Source organism: Excalfactoria chinensis, chromosome 2 (assembly GCF_039878825.1).
Source record: "Excalfactoria chinensis isolate bCotChi1 chromosome 2, bCotChi1.hap2, whole genome shotgun sequence".
In the NCBI taxonomy this organism is placed as follows: domain Eukaryota; kingdom Metazoa; phylum Chordata; class Aves; order Galliformes; family Phasianidae; genus Excalfactoria; species Excalfactoria chinensis.
This window is the reverse complement of record NC_092826.1, coordinates 48572713-48595272: the sequence shown is the minus strand read 5'-3', so window position 1 is coordinate 48595272 and position 22560 is coordinate 48572713. Positions and strand designations below refer to the sequence as shown.

General features: G+C 41.1%; 1 long non-coding RNA gene across 1 annotated transcript; it reads right to left on the bottom strand.

The window, feature by feature from the left end:
• Positions 1–13730: 13730 nt before the first annotated feature.
• On the bottom strand, positions 13731–22026 carry LOC140249051 (uncharacterized). The gene is made up of 3 exons (XR_011902934.1): positions 21989–22026; positions 15751–15824; positions 13731–14258 (listed from the first exon to the last, which is right to left on the bottom strand). It is a non-coding gene; the product is annotated as an uncharacterized lncRNA (long non-coding RNA).
• Between the last annotated feature and the right edge of the window lie 534 nt (positions 22027–22560).

Genomic DNA, 22560 nt, shown 5'->3' with positions numbered 1-22560 from the left:
AAGTTACGTACTAACATGTGAAAGAAGCTCTTTATAGTAAGGGTGCTGGAGCACTAGAACAGGCTGTGGAATCTCTCTCTTCAGAGACATGCAAGATCTCTCCACATCCCACCTCCCATTAGACATTGTTACAGACTTATCTGTAATAAAATAGGGGAACATTTCAGGATCTCATGAGTTTTTTTTAGTCTTCAGACTTTCTTTCTTCCCAGTTTGATTGATTGGGATATGTACTGTTAGGACCATTTGTATCTATGTTTTGACCTCCCCTGGTCAGAAAAAGCAAGAATAAACATTATGTTGTCTTGGTCTTTGATAAACTTTTTCATTTTATAGTATAATACAGTACAAATATTGGAACTGGAAAAAAAAACCACACCAAACTGGTTCTTCCTTGGCTAAAAGAAGTTGTTAGAAATGTTGAAGACCCCACAACATTGAGATCTTCAAGTGAAGAATGCAATCTACACGGCGTTCTGTGAATACATTGATCTCCATAGATACAGTGAAAATCAAGTGTTCATATTAGATGACATGTGCTTACATTACTTATGAATACCTTGAGCTGGAAAATGAAAAGCTTGATTCCACCATCCTTCCTTAATCTTGTAAAGACTCCAGCCAAGGTGCTGAGGAAATATGGTCTGTCATGAAAGATGCCAGTCTGGATGGAGAGTTCTGTCCCTGGAGAGAATGAAACACTGACCTCAGAGGAAGTGGCTGAGGACAGATGATACTGAAAGAACTTCTGGGTCACTTAAAAAAAAAATAAATAAATAATAATAATAATAAAAAAAAATATTAGATTTTATTTGAAATATAAGAATTGTTTTGATTTCACTAATGAAAACGTGAAAGCTTTCTAGTAGATAAAGTGGCGGAGCCTTGTAATTTTATACATTAAGTGGTGGAGTCCCCATCCTTGGCAGTATTTAAGAGACATGTAGTCATGGCACTGAGGGATGTGGGTTAGTGTTTGGACTCTGTAGGGCAGTTTGGCACTTGGACCTGATAATCTTGGTCTTTTCCAGCTTAGATGATTCCATGATTCTATATCCTCCTTCCCTCTGGGGAGGAAACTCCCCTGCACTCTTCACTCTGTCCTGTATTGCGGTGCTCAGTGATGCCGCCTCATTAAATTCACTCCCTCATATGTTGCCCAGCAAAAATCTATCAACCTATATTTCACTGTGGCAAAAATTGTAATCTCTAGTTGACAATATGAGTATCAAGCATCAAGTATCAAATATCAAGTATCAAGCTCCTTCACTTCCTCAAAGCTGAGAGCTGCTCTCAACATTTGTAATTGAAGTTCCACTGCTGGTAGTTCATATTTTTGGTCATTTGTTTTCACTAATTACTCAGGCACTTTTAAACCTAATTTCTGTGCTTGTCTTCTATCCTGAGCTGAATTCTTCAAACACTATAAAAACAGGCTGAAAAGGAGCAAGTATCACAGTGCAGCAATGTTCAGGAACAGATTACAGATTCTGTTGCTAAGCCAAATTTTTAGATCCTGTTGAGAATCTGCCCAAGGCGTACAGTCTGAGAATAGTGAAGGCTGTGTATAATTAGAACCAGGGGCTGTTCCTGTGCAGATACATTTATAAACATTTAGTTGTACAATATAAATTGTAAACTCATGGTTGTAGTCATTTATTAATTATAAGGGTTAGCCCAGAATGTATTTTTCAGTTGGACTTCATGAGTGTCAATAGGATAGAAACAAACGCATTTGGGAGTGTTTGTAGTTTGTGCTCAGTCTATTTATCAGATGGCAATACTAAAAGGAACTAAATGAGAAACATCATGACCTTGAGGGGAAGTCCAGCATCTGCAGACTTGCCCGCTGGCTTTTTGCATTCTGTCCTTTGCACACACTGAAGTGCCAAGCTCTGTCCACTCAGTCCTTCACGCATCATCACAAAGCACGCACATGTAACTACTCACATGGATGATACCCATGAGGACCTTCTATGGACCATAGCTATGTTAGATGACTCCTTTTCCAGTATGACCTGTCAATAAGGGAAGCTGTATGTAAGGAAAAAAAAAACCTCCCTGTGTTTACTCTTTTGATAAGGGTCTGGAAATTCAGCAGGCGTTCATCCTGCAGCCTCACAAGCTCCGATTGCATGCAGTGGTACAGAAGAGATGGAGAATGCTATCATTTGTTGCAAATATAGACTAGATAATTATTCTTGCAATCAAATAATTATTTACCATGCCATTGGATTTCATTATTAGTGTATGCATGATGCCAAATAATCACTTGTTTTAAATGGAGGCACAGTAGGGATATCTAATGACTATTACACCACTCTGCATCTTGCAATGCAAAAATAAACAAATCAGCTTTAATTAATCTTCAAACCATTATTCAAGTACAGTTGTTTGTTGTTTAATTTCTGACACTCAAAAGCGGTACTTCCAGTCATAGCAGTGCAAGCAGTATTGACCAGTCTTCCTTGAAAACATTAATTTTTAACTATTGTATGATAAATACTCCAGTATTAAATCGTATTAACAGTAAGCAACTTGCAGTGTGGAGATTGTTAATGAAGAGATTCTCCTGAAAACAGGTCATCTGGAGAGAACATAAATACCATCAAATGCTGTCACAGACTTCTAACCACATTAAAAAGCCTTCAATCAGCTCTACTGTCAACTGTGAAAAAAGAAATGGAAGAAGGAAGGAAGGAAGGAAGGAAGGAAGGAAGGAAGGAAGGAAGGAAGGAAGGAAGGAAGGAAGGAAGGAAGGAAGGAAGGAAGGAAGGAAGGAAGGAAGGAAGGAAGGAAGGAAGGAAGGAAGGAAGGAAGGAAGGAAGGAAGGAAGGAAGGAAGGAAGGAAGGAAGGAAGGAAGGAAGGAAGGAAGGAAGGAAGGAAGGAAGGAAGGAAGGGAGGAAGGGAGGAAGGGAGGAAGGGAGGAAGGGAGGGAGGGAGGGAGGGAGGGAGGGAGGGAGGGAGGGAGGGAGGGAGGGAGGGAGGGAGGGAGGGAGGGAGGGAGGAAGGGAGGAAGGGAGGAAGGGAGGAAGGGAGGAAGGGAGGAAGGGAGGAAGGAAGGAAGGAAGGAAGGAAGGAAGGAAGGAAGGAAGGAAGGAAGGAAGGAAGGAAGGAAGGAAGGAAGGAAGGAAGGAAGGAAGGAAGGAAGGAAGGAAGGAAGGAAGGAAGGAAGGAAGGAAGGAAAAGAAAATGCTATTAAGATCTTCCTCGAATCTCACATCAGTAGGTATATATTTAACCACTACAGTGTTCTATTTTAGAAAGTGTGAAAACTTGGGGGCAAAGAGGAGAGATTGTATTCAGTAGTGGAGTCTGAAAAACACTGGAAAACAGCCACTCTCCATTGCAAGCCTCACGTTTTGACACTCTGCAAAAGCCTGGCTTCTATATCCAACAGTGCTTTGGATGAAAATAATGTTGCTATCCTTGTGATAGTTTAGATTTGATTCATTAATAATTCACATGTACTACAGAATATGATCTAAGATCCATATCCAAAGCGAAATAGAAGCAAGGCAAACAATGAGCAGCCTGCTCATTTAATACAGCTTAGAACTGTAAATATTAGAATATCTATTTATTAAATAATAATAGTTATTATTTGTTATAAGGAGCACTTCCAACAAAAGATGACTATATGGGTTGTGAGAAGGTTTTACAAAGAGGTGACTCAGCAAAGCATTTTTCTTTAGAGAGGCAGCTGTGGAAGGACAAAGAATGGGAAGACAGTGGGAAGTATTATACTCTACAGCAAATGCAATGACTTAACCACAGCACTGGACTACTATTGAGAACCACACTGGAAGTGAGCACCAGAGAATAATGCTGTAGGGGTAGGCTGTCCAGAATGGCCATAACCCTCACTGTACCATAGTAAAAACTGGAAGGTGTAGTGCATGTTACAGCATCTGAAAAGACACTGCTAAGGAAGGGGCACAACACTGCCACCGATAACTGGCCATATCTGTGCTGGTGGAAAGTGATACAGTTCAACTGGGGGAGAAGGAACTAAAGAGATTTTCCTTATCTGAGGGCCTGCTCATTGGTTTGTAAGATAGGAGCTTTCATGGCTCACTGACGTGCCTCAGTTCTTTTGCTCTGACCACTTTGCTTCCATGGCTTGTGTGCTACAGATGGCAAACTTGAGTCTCTCATTACAGTTCACAAAAAGTAAATGGTGTTGGTACCAGTGAGCATTGGAGAAAAATGATGAAAATAAGGTCAAGAAGTATTGCGTACCTTATGTGGGTAAAATGCTTGCATCCTTAATACAATGCCCTCTGCATGAGCAAGGAAGATTTGCACTAGCTGTAAGGCCACAAGCTCAGTGAAACACTGATACTTGGTGCAGCCAGTTACTTCATTTTATATCATAAAGCTCAAGGTATATTTACAAGTAATAACATCTGTGCTTAAATTCAAAGCAGGCTTCCTTCATAACACAGTCTGTGTTCTGTATACAGGCGGCATTTCATAGGATTAGCAACAACATGCAGAATGGTTTGTTTTAATTTAAGATGTCCTTTTAGTGACACACTGCACCATATACAACGTGCCTGCATGATACTTATGTTCCTACATGTAGTTTTAGTGTTACTAAGGTCTCATGGGCAAGGCCGCAGTGTGATATGAAACGTTCTTCAACCAATAGATTAAGGAATGATGAAAGATAACTTAATGGTGTTAGTATTTGCTCAAAGGCTTTGAGCAGTCATTTACGCCCATTGATTACATTAAACTTCTGCAGATTGCAAGGGCAGTTGTTTCAATATGCTGTAGCTGTTTAAACTTTACCTTTCTGTGGAAATGTGTTTTATACAACATGTCAAGCGTGGTTTGAGTTTTAACAGAATCCCTGAACTTTATACCTTCATTTCCACTACTCACATTAGTTAGAAATATGTAACAATCATACAGATGTGCCCGACGATTGATAGAAAGAGACGAGGAGGTGAATGTGTTCACACACAATATTAGATACTTAAACACCCAGGCTAGGAACATGCACTCCTGTATTTGTCTGAGTCTCTCCTATGTGTAGAGCATGCAAGAGATATGAGGAGTAACAGCCTCCTAATAGTTTATGCAGTTCAGTTCTACATTTTTCATTGCTTCTGTATTCAGGTTAATTTAAACTTAAGAATGTTGTGATGTGTAAGTAAGTAAACTGCTGTAAGAGACACTGCTTTTCTCTTCAACTATGAAAAACTGGTTTGACTTCCAGTGGCATCTCCTGACTTTCTCATGTTAATCGTCTGTGAAGTGCAAACACCAGTCAGAAAAGGGATCCGCATCTTTCAGCATCAGCTTTGAACTTTCTCTATTCAAAAGGACAGCTAGAACTGTAATTAGGTACAGCTAGTCTTCATTATTTAGCTCATTTATTATTTACTTACGTCTTTTCCCACAGCGCCTGTGTATCTCGCATCTTGTACTGACAGAGACAGGAGTCTGAGTGTTCTGTTTGCTTCCACAAGCTCCAGGTAACACAGCAGTCACAGTGGCATGACCCTTGACTCATAAACTGGCATCAGAGTGCTAAGCACATGCAAGCCAGATTGCAGCCTGTAGCATCCCAAGAACAAATGAATTATGAATGCACTATCTCTTCCTTTTAGTCAAGCAGAGATGAGCCCCCACGTTCACAGTTACTACCTGAATGTAGTGTAATTCTTGTCACTGCCTCACTGCAGTCTCTCCCTGCCTCATGCTAGGGAAAATTATTTTTTTGTCATTTTGTGGGTAGTTTTATAAGCAAGTTCTTCTAGGGAGCAGGAAGGAGCGCGGCTATGATTTTCAGTGGAGATAAAAGCAGGAAGGGCATAACTGGATAGAACTTCAGGATGTTTTCTTGTAAGCTCCTGACAGTCTGTGCATTTCAGGTTTGGGTTTTTGTTGTTTGTTTGTTTTGTTTTTTTTCCACAAAGATCATGTATGACCAAAATGGTGACAGCTTCAGTAACGGGTTGCTTTGCTTTGCCATACTCTTCAAGAAAGAAATCTATTCTGCAGTATGCAACTTTCCATCTTTCTGAGATGCTTTCCTCCTTGAATCCTTGCCAGTGAAGGACTAGCAGAAGGAAAGGCAACAACTTGAAAACAGCCTGATGGGTTTTGACAGGGTGAGGTTAACGTGGAGTACAGTAGAATTGTTAAAGTAGATTTTCAATTTCAGCAGTGCTTTTGTTTGCTTGTTTTATTCTAAAGAGACTAACTAAAGATTTAGACTACAAATTGACTTAGAATGAGGGCAGCGCAAAAAAAGGAAACCAGTGACCTACTTAAAAGAAATTAAAATGCATTAAACCTCTTGGGGTTGAGGTTACAAAACAGAAAAAAAACCAACCTTGTAAGAAAATAAAGCTAACACAATGGATGTGTGCATGAAAGGAGGCGACGTCTTCATTTCTTCCCTAGAGGCAGCAAAATTCTACCAGCAGAATCTGACTCCTAGTCAAATTATTATTATGCAGTTATTATGATGCACTTTGTAGGGATATTTTTACTTTGCCCACACTTTTAGGTCACTGCCTTTCTAATGTGAGTATCTAGTCTAAAAACAGATGATTCTCACCCTGTCAGGTATCCTAGGGCACAAATAAGATCATGTCATCCTCGTTTATTATCCCGCTTATTCAAACTGTTAGACTGTATTTCAATAGTATTTGCTGTTTTTATCTGTTGTTCGTTTGGTTGTGTTGTTTTTTTTGGTTTATAATTTGCTTTTGCATAAACCTCATTCTGGAAGACCAGAATATCTTTTTCACTTCTCCTTTTGCCTTGGATGATCCTTCCAGGACTTAGTGCTGCTGTTAGCATAGCTCTTGCCATCACCATGTCATATCAGCCTTCCATTGCATCAAAGTGTGTCCCTAGGGAAGGAGTGTATTTCATATCATGCAAATCAAAGCATGTACACCTTCTCAGAGCTACCTCCACGACTCCATGGATAATAATTACACACACAGGAATTACATTGGTCTTATATTCAAATCTTTGAGAGTAATTAAGTCTGCTGGGAACAGACAAGCTAATTTGACACCTCTGTGGATCACTAGATCCAGCTGTTTCCACACTTTGATACCCGTGTTGAATCAAATGGCTGCCCTGTTGACAGAAGTGTTCTGGTGCACAGATTCTGCTTACAGCACAAGAGCCTCTCATGGTTGTGTCTCCTGCAAGCCCACGCCTTTCCAAGATCCAGCACCAAACCTGGGTGACAGTAGTGTGACTATGCCAGAGCCTGTGCCATTCTTTCACCACCAGCAGTGCTGTGTGCCTCAAGATCACCACGGTGGAAGAGAAAGAAGAAACAGTGCACCAGGCTGAAAATCCTTACATGGCTGCAATACACTGATCCAGCTGTGGTAGACACTCAAGTTTCAAATTTAATGTTTGTTTTCTACTTTTAATCATGTTCCTACTGAATTCATCTCATCCTCTCTTTCAGTTTCTTTTGCCCGCTGTCTTTACTCATCTTCAGTCCTCTCCTTGACCCTCTCACTCTTTGGTTTATCCTCTTTTCAAACACAAGCATAATTTAAGCTCTCCCATCTTAATCAAAACAACATCCTTGAACTCACCCACCTTTCCTATTTATTGCCTCATCATCCTTTCTTCTCTCAGCTTAATTAACAAGCAGCTTACAAGTGTTAGCTGGAGTTCCTTCAAAAACAAAACAAAACAACAACAAAAAACCCACTTTCTGATCTTGTACTTCACTGACACCTGAGTTTCTTATTTCTTTCAGTAACTATCACATTCTTTGCTCTGCCCTGAGTAGATGTCCCAGTGATTTCAATCTTTCACATCTAATCAGAGTACTGAAGCATATGCTGTTTCTCCAAATGTGGGCATAAGATTCCTGCTATTATTTTCCTTTATATTTCATAGGATCAAAGATGGGCTGCCCAAGCCATGTGGAGAGTGGCTGCTGGGCAAGAGAGGAGCCTGCTGGCAGTGGAGAAAGACGCAGAGAATGGAGCTCAATGAGCCCTTGCCATTCAAGTGTTCTAAGAAAGCCACCATCCAAACTGGTGCTGCTCCAACCCTGCCAGACCCTGCTGCAGCAGCAGAAAGGGAAAAGCATCAGCTTTTGGCCCTCTCCCAGCTCCCACCAAGCAGCAGCCAGACATCAGGTGCCATTTCTGCTCCTCCACCTTACATGGTACCCAGTTTTACCACTAGCCCACCACAGCAGGACCTTCCCCTGCTCCCACAAGCATCTGAGCAGCAGGATCCTTGGACACTCCTTACCTCATCTCTTAAAATGGCCGGGCTGGCAGCAGCCATGCCAGATAAATGAGTCAAAGCAATCTTCCTATACAAGAACACTTTTCTGCATATTAAGCATAAGATGAATAGCAGTCTGGGCTTGGAGATGACATAACCCTATTGTGGGCCAGCTTCCACGTATGGCCAAGGAGAAGAGATACACTGATTACTTCTTGCTGGTAACAGTGGCCAAAACCTCAGAAAACAGCCCTTGTTGTGAACAAAACATGAAGCAAAACACTGTCCATTCATGTATTTTTGTATGTAGCTGACTTACCCATTTCAGTGACTTATCTTCGTATTCAAGTCTTCTCTCCCTGTATGGAGCTGCATTAATAACATTTAGAATCATAGAATCATAGTATTACTCAGGTTGGAAAGGACCTCATGGATCATCAAGTCCAACCACAGCCTAACCATACTACCCTAACTCTAACAACCCTCAGTTAAATCCTATCTCTGAGCACCACATCCAAATGGCTCTTAAACACATCCAGGGATGGTGACTCAACCACCTCCCTGCATGGTTTAGATTTCTCCTATTCAATCCCCATAATTGTCATGACTTGAATGTATGACAGCTATTTCTGTGTCAGAAACTGAACGACAGTGGGAACTATGGGACCCACAAACACACCGGGTACCATATTAGACCCTGCTTGATGAAATCCATGGCTTAATCTGCACTGTGCTGCTACTGATACTCCCCAAGGGTAGGAAGGGTAGGCAGGGACATACCTTGACACTACTTACTAGCAGAAATGCTTGTCTCCACTGCAGGCATAGAAGAATGCTCTCTTCATCCTGAACATTGTCCTTATGTAGGGTGACAATAGATTGCTTGGCTTTAAATTGCCATCTCATATTTCCTACAAATTCATCCATCTCAGCTGAAGGATGTTGAGGGATGCAGCAAAGCCAAACAGACGGCAACCCCACGTGTAGTTCTTGTGTAGACAAGACAGTGGTTCAATTGAAAATCAGCTCATCAGGTACTGCTGATCTGCTTTCAATCTCTTTGCATGTATTTCAGTTCTCCTGTTATACCAGGATGCCAGTCTGCATTATCCGCTCATTTCATTTTCAAATGAGTGCCTTCATGTCTCCTTGTGCTGAGGAGAAATTTCCTATATGTGTGAATATCTAAACCAACATTTCAGTTCTTTGTTACGGTTCTGTGTAACTGTTAAGGCTGCTGGAACAGATACCAGCCATACTGATACATACTGTTGTGTCACTTCCCTGTGCTACCCCATCTGTCCCATATGTACTTCTGTCCTCTCTTGTTTAATATTTAGATTGAACCTCTTGAGAACAAAGATAAAAGGTAAGAAGGGCTTTATTCAGAGAAGCTATCTCAGAAACAAAAGTAGTTCTAATTGTGTATTTACGTCCTTGATAAAAAAAAAAAAAAAGGATTTTGGAAATGACTGTAAAGGCTCATCTGGAAGAATGGTGTAAAGGAAAGGGGAACCAGATCTCAGTCCTATCATGGATTCATTCTTTTCTCACTCAGTTTTTCATCCGTTTGTGGTATGGATGATTCTAAGCTGCCAAATGTAATATTTATAATCTCAAAATCTGCTCAAATCAGTTGCTGTTCAGCACTTTCAATGCTGTCTTTCCCATCTTCTGTGATCTGTAATTGGTGTTAAGATATTCCTATTTATTCTGGAAATACAAAATGTGTTACTTTGCTCTTAATCTGCATAGACTGAAACCATCTGCTGTGGCTCACAGTTGAAGAACTGAAGATTATATATTCAGTCTAGTACCCGCATCCAGCCCTCATTAAACAAATAATCATTACTGCTAACGAGTTGTAAGCTAGACTAGCGTGCAATTACAATCTTATATTTAAGCACATAAACAATTCATTCTTTTTGAAAGAAAAGAAAACAACAGAAAAAGAAAACACTGAAGTACACGTTTATTTTTTGCTTCCTCCTGACTCTCAGGGGGCAGCTTGCAGTGGCTCAGGTAGAGGATGAATGGAGGTTCCCCTCATGTGTAGTAGCGGTTCTGGCTGCCACAATGAGGAAAAGGCGATCTGACAAAAGGAAGGTAGGCTGTACCCAGCAGCAGGATTAGCTACTTTGCCTCCACATGGGCCGGAGGCTCGAGTCACCAGAAGTAGCTGTGCAGTAAGGAAAGCAATTTGTGAAATAGATTTGTTTGCACTGCACCCAGTTACGCCCCAAGCTAGCTTGATTTAAAACAGAAACATGAGGAATCCTGTTGGCCTTGTACCCAGACACAGCACAAGATACGCTCTAGTGAGTGTAGCAAGTGAAATATTGTGTAAGGCACTTTATGAGGCAAAGACATAAATAGTAGAGCTAAGATATCTGTACCTGGCCTGCAAAAACTTAGAACAACCCGTGGGGTGTCCCAGGGTGATGTAAGCAGTTTAAGTTACGGGTAGGTCTCAGATCCCTTAAAACTGCTTTAAAATCTAAACGTACTGTAGGATCATTCTCACACAGCACAGCATCTCACCTCAGCACTTATATCACTGCATTTCTTATGCATCATTATGAATATAGCACCCGCCCCTCAGTCTGGAAAGTCCTGAGATATTGAGCTTTATCCTCACAGCATTTTTATGACTGGATTAACTTGATGCTAGGTGCGTTCTAAAGGTTTGAGCTTTTACAGCTGAGCCTTACAGCTGCTGTCATGAGATCACTTGACTTCAGAAAATACATAAAAAATAATCTCAGCTCTTTTTACCCCACATGGTACGAGTGGCATGTTTGGTAAGGCAGCCTCACATCTGACTCACAAACACAAATCTGATACCGTACTTAAGAGGCGGAAATGCAAACACCGAAACCCAGTGAGGATATCTGTGAGATGCCCAGTTCACTTCAGAAGCCACAAGAGGGAAGGTTAAAAGCCTCGGGGTTACTGTCTCTTAAAAGGCCATTTGAGAGTTAAAGAACGTGGTAGTTCAAAAGCTGACCTCCTAAAGATTGCTCTATAATCTAGCAGCAGATGTCAACTCTTCCTAGAGGTGATGCACTTGCCTTTCTTTGTTTCGTTACGGTGAGCACAGCATTTAAAACAGCTGGTAACCAGTTCGTTTTGCGCATGGGAGAATGGCTCTTCAGCCTTGTCATTTAGTGCCACCCAGTGGTCATCTGTGCCAATTGCTCGGCTCTGCGGTCATCTCCACGAGATGCCAAATTTGAACTCAGACGAGGCGATGCCTGCTTTCTAAATGTGAATCCCGCTTCTTGTAGGTGAGGAAAGAGAGGAAGAGACCGACGTATGTAACTATGTACAGAATCAAAGCATATTGGCACATTGGGCTAGTAGAGATGACTCTGGCGGTTGTTGAAAGTTGATTTTTTCATGAGATATTAAATGGGATGGCAGATATTACTAGCCAAAGGGGTCATCAACGTTGACATGGACTATCTGTCAGCAAAGACTATGGGGAAATGGCCTCAGGTTGTGCCAGGGTAAGTTTAGGCTGGACATCGGGAAAAACTTCTTTACAGAAAGGGTTGGACTCAATGATCTTTAAGGTCTTTTCCAACCTGAGCAATTCTATGATTCCACGATGTGTTCAGGTATGTACAAGAGGTAGCAAAGGGGCCTTGCTTCTATATGCTAAGTAAATAAAATTTCTGTGTGGGAGTAGATAATTCTGTTTATTATATACATCTGCACTTTTGTTATTTAGCTACCAAGTCAAATACTAGAAAGGACTAGAAAGTCAAATATTAGAAGAAAGAACTGAAAGGTTTTTTTTCTTTTTCTCCGGGATCCCACGTTTTAGATTGCAGCGCTTTAAAGCATCACACTTTGAGCCATGGGCAGGTAGCTCTTTTCTTTTTCGGGAACGTGTCTGCGAAGCATGGCACATCAAAACAGGAACCTGGGAATGCTACAGGGATTCCGAAGCGTTCCCAAACTCCGAAAGCGCTTTAAACGTCAGAAGAAGCATTATGCGGCGACCCAGTCGATAGATGGCAGTGCTCTCTCCTACTCAGGGAGATGAAGTCGGTCAATTCCTTTGCGCTCTGGAAAGGCGGCTGAAGGTGGGAACCGTCCCAGTTCAAAAAATCCGCCTTTTCACGTTTTAGATCATGTGTTGAAATGCAAAACAGGTGTCAGCAGTGGACAACGTGCAATCTTTTCAGACTGCAGAACATATGACACAAAAGGAGGATGGTGGTAATACTGCGCTTTGCAGATCTCAAACGCATCCTGAAGAATTTTTGTCTACAAAATTATTCTCTAATGACAACGTGCAAGTTAGAATGGAGAAGGCACCAGGTGCTCCTCCTCATCCTGTGGCATCCTTCTTTGTCAGAAAGGCTTTAGCAGAAGCTGCTGCAAGAAAAAAAGAGGTCTGTTTGCACAGCTTGAATTTAGCCAGAGAAACTGACAGCTTTTTGCTTATCCTTTAGCCAAAGAGCTAAGGTAACTTCTGCCACAATCCATATCAGCTGATATATTATATAGAGGAACCTGTCTGCCCTGACAGGCTAGGAGAGAAGCTCTGGGAAGTTAGTGCCCTAATTGTAGGTGACCTAGGGCAGTTGGACTAGGTGTCCTTTGAGGGTCCCTTACAACCCAAACAATTCTATGATTCTATGGAGGAGCTGAGAGTACCATCAATTATTAGGAACCAATTTCATAACTTTAAAGAGGATGTGTCCACATTTCCTTCACTCTGCAAGGCTGTGGCAAGAGATTGTATACAGAGGAAGAACTTTATGCAAAACGTAAGCTGGTAAGTAAAACTGTCCATGTGAGGGAGGGAGAGCTGTGTTTCAGATACATGCCTATTTGCAAAGCTTACTCTTTTCCTATTGTCTCCTTGTGACCAGAGTATAAGAGGTTGGCAAGAAGAAGAACATGCAGAGGGGTCCCCACAAAATATGCTGCCCAAAGCAAACCAACACATCTTTCATGGTTCAGGGAATGAGTGTAATGACACCCCTATGCTTCAGGACAGAAAATTGCATTTGGTTGCCTGATCATTTAAATGATAAGGAGCTTCTCAACTGCAGAGCCAATGTCTCTTGCTTGGATATGCCCAAAGGGAGATAACACATGAATAGATATATTGTTCATATAAATATGAATTCATATGCTGAAGTTTTCCAGGAAACGGAGGCCTATAATTTGGCACAAAACACACTTATGTTTTTACCCTTGGCCACAACATTTTTTTGTACAAATAACAGATATCAAAACTGTTATTATATCTGGCTATGAGGACAGCTTTGGGATTTGCTCATGTAAGCACAGATGTATATCTACGAAGCTCAACATATTGAAAACATAGATCAATTATTGCTTTCTTTTATGTGGCACGAAGAATTACGAGGCACCAATTTGCATGTAAAATTCTAGAGACGTGCAGTTCCACACAATAAAAATCTGAAGTAGACCATATAATAGGAAAGTATTGCCATCATTTCATAATCCCGTATCTCCAGGAGAAATCCATGACATTTTCTTTATCATCCTAACATGTTAATGACTCCCATAACATCTGAATGCATCCTTGGCTCTTCAGGCCACTTAATCATCTGTGAAGGTTCTTTTCTACTTGATTTTTATGTTTTAGAACTGAAGTGTGATCAGAAGACTGTAAAGTCTATCAAAGCAATCACCTCAGTATTGGAACTTACTGTCTTCTCCCGCCCTGTAGGTAAGCTAGTAGATGTCTTGTAAAATACTGGAAGATGAGTTCTGAGCTCCAGCACTGCTTTTACTTGCCTGGCTCGTAAAACTCTGGTTTCCTGCTACAGCATTCCTTTGTCATCCCTACTCCAAAAAAGAACTCTGATCAGCAGGTCAAGCTCTCTGCATAGATGTTGGATGCTTGATTTTTCCAGAATAGCTTGAGTTGGACAAAGAACTAGCAACTCTGACTCCAGCATTCATTTCTTCAGTGCTATGTCCTGTCCTCAGAAGAAGCCTCTGATGAAGTATTGTGTGAATATCTGATGACCTACTGAAAAATAGCTTTCCTTAAGAAAAATATAGATATTATAAGCCTTTCCCCCCCCCCCCCCACCTCCCCTCTTCACAGCCCTAAGAGATTCCTAAACTTGTCCAAGCAAACTTAGTGATTTATTTTCAGAACTCAGCAGCTCCTCATACTCATATATGTGAGGGCACTTATGGACAAGTAAGAAATCTTAATGTAACCAAACCTTCATTCCCCAAAATGAGAATGAAGAATACTGCTGAAGACAGCAGACATTTTTATAAGCTAACATTGGCAAAGCAGTAGCTTGTGAATAGCAATTTCTCATCTCCCTTGCTATCTTGCAATATGTTCCTCTGGAAAAACATTTTAGGCAAATTTACTCAAAGAAAATGTAATGATGATGTTATATTAAAAGGTCCCAAGCTGGTTAATCTTCAGAGGTGATGGAAAGTTTATGGAGAGCAATAGAGCCAGTGCTGACCTCTTGTCACAGAACAGTAATGTGTTTATTTTTAACAACCTGAGTGAAGGTTGTGCTTCACAGCCTGTTTTCTGCACTATCGCACTGAGGTGCCAGACAGGGAAAAGGCAGCAACTTGTACACTCAGTGCTTCCTGAAAGTTATTAGGATCTCAATGTCAGAACTGAAATAAAATTCCCCAGTACTGTTTGCTAGGGGTAACTGTTCATCTGAGATGCTCACATTTAGCACTGTCCTGATAACATCAGCAAATCTGATGCTGGACAGACCCATGTTGAGCCTTCTCATTCAGCGGGGCAGCATGAAGTATAGCAGGTTATGCAATGCAACTGTGCTTTTGTGTTTTGTTGTTGGCTGGGAAAAATGAATGCTGTCACACAGCTGGAGTTTATTTAAGAATGTTTATCCTGTCTACTGGTTTAAATTATATCACCAAGAGTAAGTTAATATTAGTTGCTTTGTGAACCTCTATTGATTTCAAGCATGTTTTCAGTTTTGTCTTAAAATGTTTTTGAAGAAACATATGCTGAACTGAAAAGTGGCATTCTAAATCCAGAGAGAAGCTACCTACATACTTTGTCACACTGTTTCAATAATAGCTGTTTAACAGTATTCCTATGGATGTATTTCCCTTCACAGGCAAATTACCACTTTATAGCAGAGGCTCTATATCAAGAAACACTCCCTTTTTATTTCCCTGTTGTAACAGTGCCATGAATTGTGTGCCTGTTCTGAGGCAGGAAGGGAGAGAAGTGTTGATCCAAAAGTAATGGATGGTTATGTTGGCTGTATAACTAATCTCACTAATGAAAATTTCATTAATGGAACATAAAATTTCACCAGTCGATTCCCACTGGTGAAATGTTAATAGACAGCAGCTCTTTGTAATACACCATTTCTGACTGTGAGCACTTGCAGATTACAGAAGGACCAGAAAATACACCAGGACACCTGATTCTCAGTCACCATGAAGATACCCGATACAATTACTGTAGACAAAAACACCTAAAAGGAGATACAAACATAATTTACCTTTAGACATTTACTCCATCAGTGTGACACGATTGACCCAAGAGCACAAGGAGCAGAGTTTAGAACAGAAACAGCTGTGAATAAAGAGAGGAAAAAAAAAACAGTATTACTTGGGAAAGTGCTAATAGCTGCGAAAAGATGTAACTCCAGAACTGTAAGCAGTACAGAAAAGGGATGCTGAAAAGGGCAACAATTTTGCACTCTGCACTGGTGAGGCTGCGCCTTGAGTGCTGTGTTCAGATGTAGGGCCCTCACTACAAGAAGAACCGTGTGGATGTGGCACTGAGGGATGTGGTTGGATGGCATGGTGGGGCTGGGCTGATGGTTGGACTAGGTGGTCTTAGTGGTTATTTCCAACTTTAATAGTTCTATGATTCCATGAATTTCAAATATCTCATCTATAAAACTTCATTTCTCCGCAATACATGCATATAATTATTTCTGTGTTTTGTTGTACATCTATATATCCAGTGATAATACTTTGCAAATAAATAAAGGCATTGGCAAGACACTACTACTGAAATATCAGACTTCAAGGACAGCTTTGGTATCTGGATATGTAAATACAGATGTACATGGAGCTCTAGCTTCTGAAAATTTGGTGTTGACAAAATTGTGTGTCAGAAGAGAAGAAGAACTAGTGAAGCACAATCCTCCATGCAAAACCCTGGGGAAATTACAGCCCCAGTGACAGAAAAGTAGGCCGTGCTGCAGGCATCTGGAGTGGCAAAAATTATAGTGAATGCAGGCCATCAATACAGCTGCTTCCCATCACAACAGGGAATTTAAATGCAGTGACTTCAAATTCAAACAACTCAGGGATCTGTTGCTATGGCAGCATCAGATGTCCACTGCAGAAAGTCCAAATAAAGGTGATACCGTTCCAGTCCTTCCACAATTGCCCATTCTATTTCAGAATAAAAACCTGGAAAGCCATTAGGTATCAGTGCTAACACAGCCCCTGCACTGAGTAAAGGCACAGTTTTCAGGAAACACAGTTCACAGCACTTAGCCTGATGAGAAAAAGCATGACTCATAACACAGAAAAATGTTTTCCATGGCTTATAATAGACTGCGATTAATAATGTTCCTGGAAAACAGCTTCTATTGTTACATAAGTCTGCAGCTAATGATTTTAGGAATAACATAATATTTCTGTTTCAATAAGATGAGAAAATGCCCCGTAAAAAAGAAAATGAACTGTGTTTTATTTATACGTATGTGAGTCCAACCACTAGCAGAGCATCTTTAGCATCTTCATCCTCTTACTGTCCTTAAGCTCTTTTAGTCCTGGGGATCTTGCTTGTCATCACTGGAAATGTTTTTGCAAAGTAGGGCGTTGATTTCCACACGGCTGTGGCTTTATCCAAGAAAAACAGCTCACTTTAATTCTTTTTTTCCCCAGCTTGTCTCTTTACTAACCTGTTTCTGGCCACAGGGAACTCAAAGAGGAGCTCAATAAAGATTGTTTGCATGGTCATGGAAGCAGGAAAGAAATGAATCCATTCAGTGTTGTGACACCAGTTATCTGAGTAACACCAAGAATTCTGAGGAGACGTTTCAGACTTAGAGACTGTTGTGTGTGTTTTGCCCTCAGTAGGGACTATGGAGTAGGAATAAATAATTCGTACAAGCTTACGAGTAGCCTGGAAGCATCTCATAATTAATCAGTAAGTAAACAAACTCTTTACTTTCAGAATCAGATTATAGTATATAAATGTATTTTCTTCTGTATAAAGAAGTTCATTTCCAGGACTTGGCAGGTTTCTGTGAATGCAGTGTATTATTAGGAAGAACTTCTTTACAGAAAGGGTGGTTAGGTACTGGAATGGGCTCCCCAAGGAGGTGGTTGAATTGCCATCCCTGGATGAATTTAAGAGCCATTTGGATGTGGTGCTCAGGGATATGATTTAGCAGAGGTTTGTTGTTGTGGTGTTGTTTCGTGGTTGTTTTCTAAGAGATAGGCTACTGGTTAGGCTACAGTTGGACTTGATGATCTTCAAGGTCTTTTCCAACCTGAGTAATTCTATGAGACATGAGTATCTATCATGTTCATGTTAAGATTGTACCCCACATTATTCTTGCCAGTTTCCATAGGAGAAGAATGACATTTGCCATCAGCCTCTCTCCAAGAGTAGAATTACACAAGCTAAAGGGAAAATAAATCCTCAAACGTGCAGTACTGGTGTTGCACTGGAGATAGTATTCTTGTCTTGAGAATCAAGTCCAAGATTCAAGTGAGGGAAAGTAAAAGAAAAATGGATGGTTGACTGAAAATTATTTCGTGCTACATGATCACCTGAAACTCTTTCCCTGTCATGAACTGTATACTGTCTTATCAGTGACTGAAATATAAGTATGGGATATAGGGGAAACTCAGCACAGATTTCATCCACAAACTTATTATGGTCTTTTGAAAGTGTCAGTGAGCAGATGATTACAGATGTTTAAACATACGGATATTCAAAAACCTTTCAGAAAAAGAATCCTTCCAAAAGATATGGGAAGCTGTCACGACCTGAGACAGGAGAGCTCTCAGGGATTCACAGTGTCAAAAAACAGGGAGCAAATGCTAAGAACTGATGTTCTGTTTTCACAAGCAGATTTCACACTTCATTAAGTTCTTGTCACTCATCTTACAAGGGTTGCACCTGAGCTAGGAGGCTAAGAAGAAAGGCAGAATCGATATGCAAAAATCAAACAACTTCCACATGAAAAATGTAAGCAGTTCTGAGCTCTTCAACGTGGAAAACAATTGTGAGAGGGAAGGGGGAAATGTGATAAATATGATACCATAAGTGGTGCAAAGAGGGCGATGAAGGAGTGGCAAGTCATTATTTCTCACAGTATGAAAGCTACAGAACACTCAGGGAAATCATTAGGTATCAGATTTAAGATCAAACAAAAGCAAGTTCTCTTTCCATGGAGGTCTTAATTAAATCATTAAACTCAATTTTGCAGAACACCATGGACTCCAGACTTTAAATGTCTTTAAAAATGATTTAGAAACAATTCTTAGTGACTCCCCAGCTCATTACATCCTAAATCCTAAGATTTGTCTTTCGTGATCACTGTTACTGGCTGGTGTGGCAAACAGGAACCTTGGCTAAAAGGGCCTGAGCGGCTATGACACTTAGTCTGAAGCCACCTAATAAGCTAAAGAAAACCAAGCCCTTGAGAGCATCCTAAAGGAGCTAAAAATGCATAAACAGCAAACACAAAGTCTCAGTATACAGTGTCTGGGCAGAATATGGTAGTAAGTCTGGCACTGTGCTACTTTGGACTGATCTCCAGATACTACCCCAAAATTAAATGTTCACATGGAGAATCTCCTGACACAAGGACTTGACTTCTTGAGTTTGAGACCTCAGCAAGTCTCAACACTTGAGTGGTCCCAGGTGGCTGGATTTATGGCAGCACAGCTTGGGTGAGAATTGGCCTCAAAGGTAAGTAGCTCTAAAGCACTGGGATATAATGTCATAGGTTACCCTAAAATCTACCTGCACCCATGACAGGGGGCAGTCAGCCCGCAGGCCGCTGGCCCAGAAGGAAAAGAAAAACAGGGAAAAAGAAATAAATACAGCGGCAACGATCTAAGGAGGCACACTATTTTCCTAAATACTATATTGGAATACAGAATAACACAATATAATGCAATATAATTGGAATTAAGGCTAACGAATCAAGTAAAATAAGAGAGAGTGAGTCCCGAAACCGAGAGGCCTACTGTAACTCTAGGCGAAACGGCTGGAACGCTCCCACACGGCTCTCCCCCTGGCTGGCAGGATCCAAGAGAGCGAGTCCAGCACTGAAGTGAGATTATATAGTCCTGGTCATTTGACTGACTGTGGTGTTCCCTGGGACATTCAGTCTTCTTACTGTGAGCAGCAGATTCGTCAAAATTATCTAGGCTTAACATGATGTTATGATGTGGAATACTGATAGCAAAATTACAACATTGCAAAACCATGACATGTGAAGGCCATCCAAGGGCAGCCATAGTGGGCAGGGACAAAGGACAGCTGTCCCAGGCAAGTGAGATGCCATGCTTGGATCAGCTGGCAGCTCCAGCAGTTGGTATAGTACCAATTTTGTGGAGATTCATTTTGCTACTCAGTTAGAAGCATGGTTTCCCTGAAAGGATTTTAAGACAGAAAGAAAGTATCACAATAGTTGGGCCCAGTAACAGATTCATTAATTACTCTGTAGACACTGTAGGTTGAGGATCCTACTTCCAATACTTGTACCCTGATAGTCAGACATTTTGATCTGGATGTGACATATTGATTCCTTAACTGTTTCCCAAAGAGATTTTTAAGCACTGTAGGTGAAAAACAACTACACTAAGACACTATCATCTTGGTGAACACAGTATGCAGAATCCAAAGAATTGTGATTGTCCTCATGGACATTATGACTCATTGTTTGTAGCTTATTGATGGGAATAAATATACGCCACTTGCTCAGATTAACTTCACTAATACATCGTTCCACACAGCTATATAAAAGAGATGGTATGGATTCCTGGGTTATTTATCATGTACATGTGCTCTGCTCACAGAGAAGCAAAATCACATCTGACAGTTTCTTGGAGTAATCAGGCAAAGTATTTGCAGATAGGCCAATAGTCAAGTACAGAAAGAAGAACTGAACTCACTGTATTGGTGAAGGGGCTCTCTGCCATACAGCACTCCCCCTCAAAAAGCAGCCCAGGCCCAAAAGCTGCTGTCTGTTCAGTGGTAACTCATAAGAGCCCAGAGTGGTTTCACCCTGAGTCCACCCCTCCTGGGCACATGGAGAGCACAGATTCAAACATTGTGCCTGAGCTCCCTGGCCCAACCACACCTCTTCACCAAGTGCTCCATTACCAGCTCAAGCCCTGATCTAACAGTTCCTGTACAGCGTGTAAGACTACATGCTATTGCAGTCTTTTGAAGAGAAGACTGGCTCCTTTGGCTAGGAAATGACACCAGCAAGTTTCAGAGGCAGAATGAATGGTATCTTTTTCAAGCAAACAAGCAAAAGTCCCTGTTCAGATTGTCATTGCAATCGACAGTTTCATCAGTTTACTGTAGTCTGATCCTTTATCAGGTATCATATATGGGCAACATTCCTTCCTGTGAAGTGGGTCATGTCTAAATAAATCTCAATGCACCATCTGGCATCTGAATTAGCAGCAGGTATTGGCTTCCTCTTGTGCGGAAGAAAAAAAAAAATCAATTTCCTTGTTCTGGGGATAAAAGTGAGTGAAGTCCATAGATTTTTTTAAGGACTTGGTGACCAAATTTGCTCTGGGAATTGAAAGCAAAAGATGGTGGGACAATGTTAAGACTACAGTTGACTTATTTTGTGCAAGTCAGTACATCAGAATGCTAGAATGTTCTCAGCACAGAATATTGTTCTCATATGTATATGAAAATCAGACAGAAACCTGACATTTCAGGGAACTATCTGAGTTCAAGCTCCCTTCTCCCTACTTTTGGTTCAGTCCAGCTTTCTTTCTTCACTTTGTTTTTACTGATCTCAATCACGTAAAATCATGGAATCATGTATTCTCAACTCCACATGTTTCTCCAATCCCCCCATCCTATTTTACCCTACTCAGGGTGATTCTACATTCTAGATTATACTTTCTTTCCCTTCAGTCTCACCTGTAACTCCTGGCTCTGAGAGGTGCACTGTCTGCTTCCAAGTTGCATCCCAGAAATGGTGCTCCTCCATCTTCCTCAGAATAGTCTAGGGAGGTAGACGTGATTTCTTAATGATTGGGAAGTACACATACACAGGAGAGGAAGAAAGAGAGAAGAGTCCACACTCACACCACAGGACCTACTCGCAGAACCAGGTTTGAGCACAGCCATGACATGCTACCATGATTCTGAAGGAGTGCCTTCTGCACAGTTTGACACAAGAACAGAACCAGTCCCTAAGTTAGTAACAGATACAACTGTAACATGCTACAGTGCAGAGTGTGTGGTGTTGCAGCCTCAGTAGCTGTAATCTCAGTATGAGTTGGGATGAGGAACAAGGGAGCTGGCAGAGGAAGAGTTTTGTCCTTGCTTGGAGGCATAAATGGTGTATGGTGGAAATAATACAGGTATGGTATTCATACAGTGGAAATAATACAAGCATAGTATTGTACACTTGGAATAGTACAAATATAGATGGAAATGAATAGCTAGAGAGTAACTAAGAAAAAGCACTCACCAACTCTGAGGCTCTCAGGATAGGTACCCACCAGTGTCAAGACTTGCCACAAGAACTCCACAAAGAAATGATCTCCAGAAAGAGATGCTGCCTTAGCGGTGCTCAGCCCTTAAATGGGATCTGGGAGAGGCAGAATCAAGCTCCACCCCTTCCTGGAGCACAGCTGAATTACCTTCACCTGTGCTCCCACAGCTGACTCATCACTTGCCTCAGATGGTTAATCAGAGGTTCAGGCTGTGATCAACAGTTTCCCTTATAAATGGGCTTCTAGTTCTTCCTGGCACCTTCCCTGCTTTTGCCCTCTAAAGGATTTGAAAGTGGAATGTGCTTTTGATGAAGCTGTTAGTGCTGAGAAATCAGCAACAAATGTCAAACAAGTGTTCCATCCTGCCAGCTCAATGTCCTATAAGATTTTGAAGCAGAAGCCCTCAGGTTTTCATTTTAGACAAAGGTGACCCAGATGAGACTTTTATCCTTAGACTGCAGGCTTTAATTCAGGCTGCCAGCATGCAGAGAACATAAGAATTGATTGTTCCTTTTGTCTGGACAATTAAGACTTATGTGCAAGGCTACAGCTGAGGTGCCATCCTAAAGCCAGGGTAG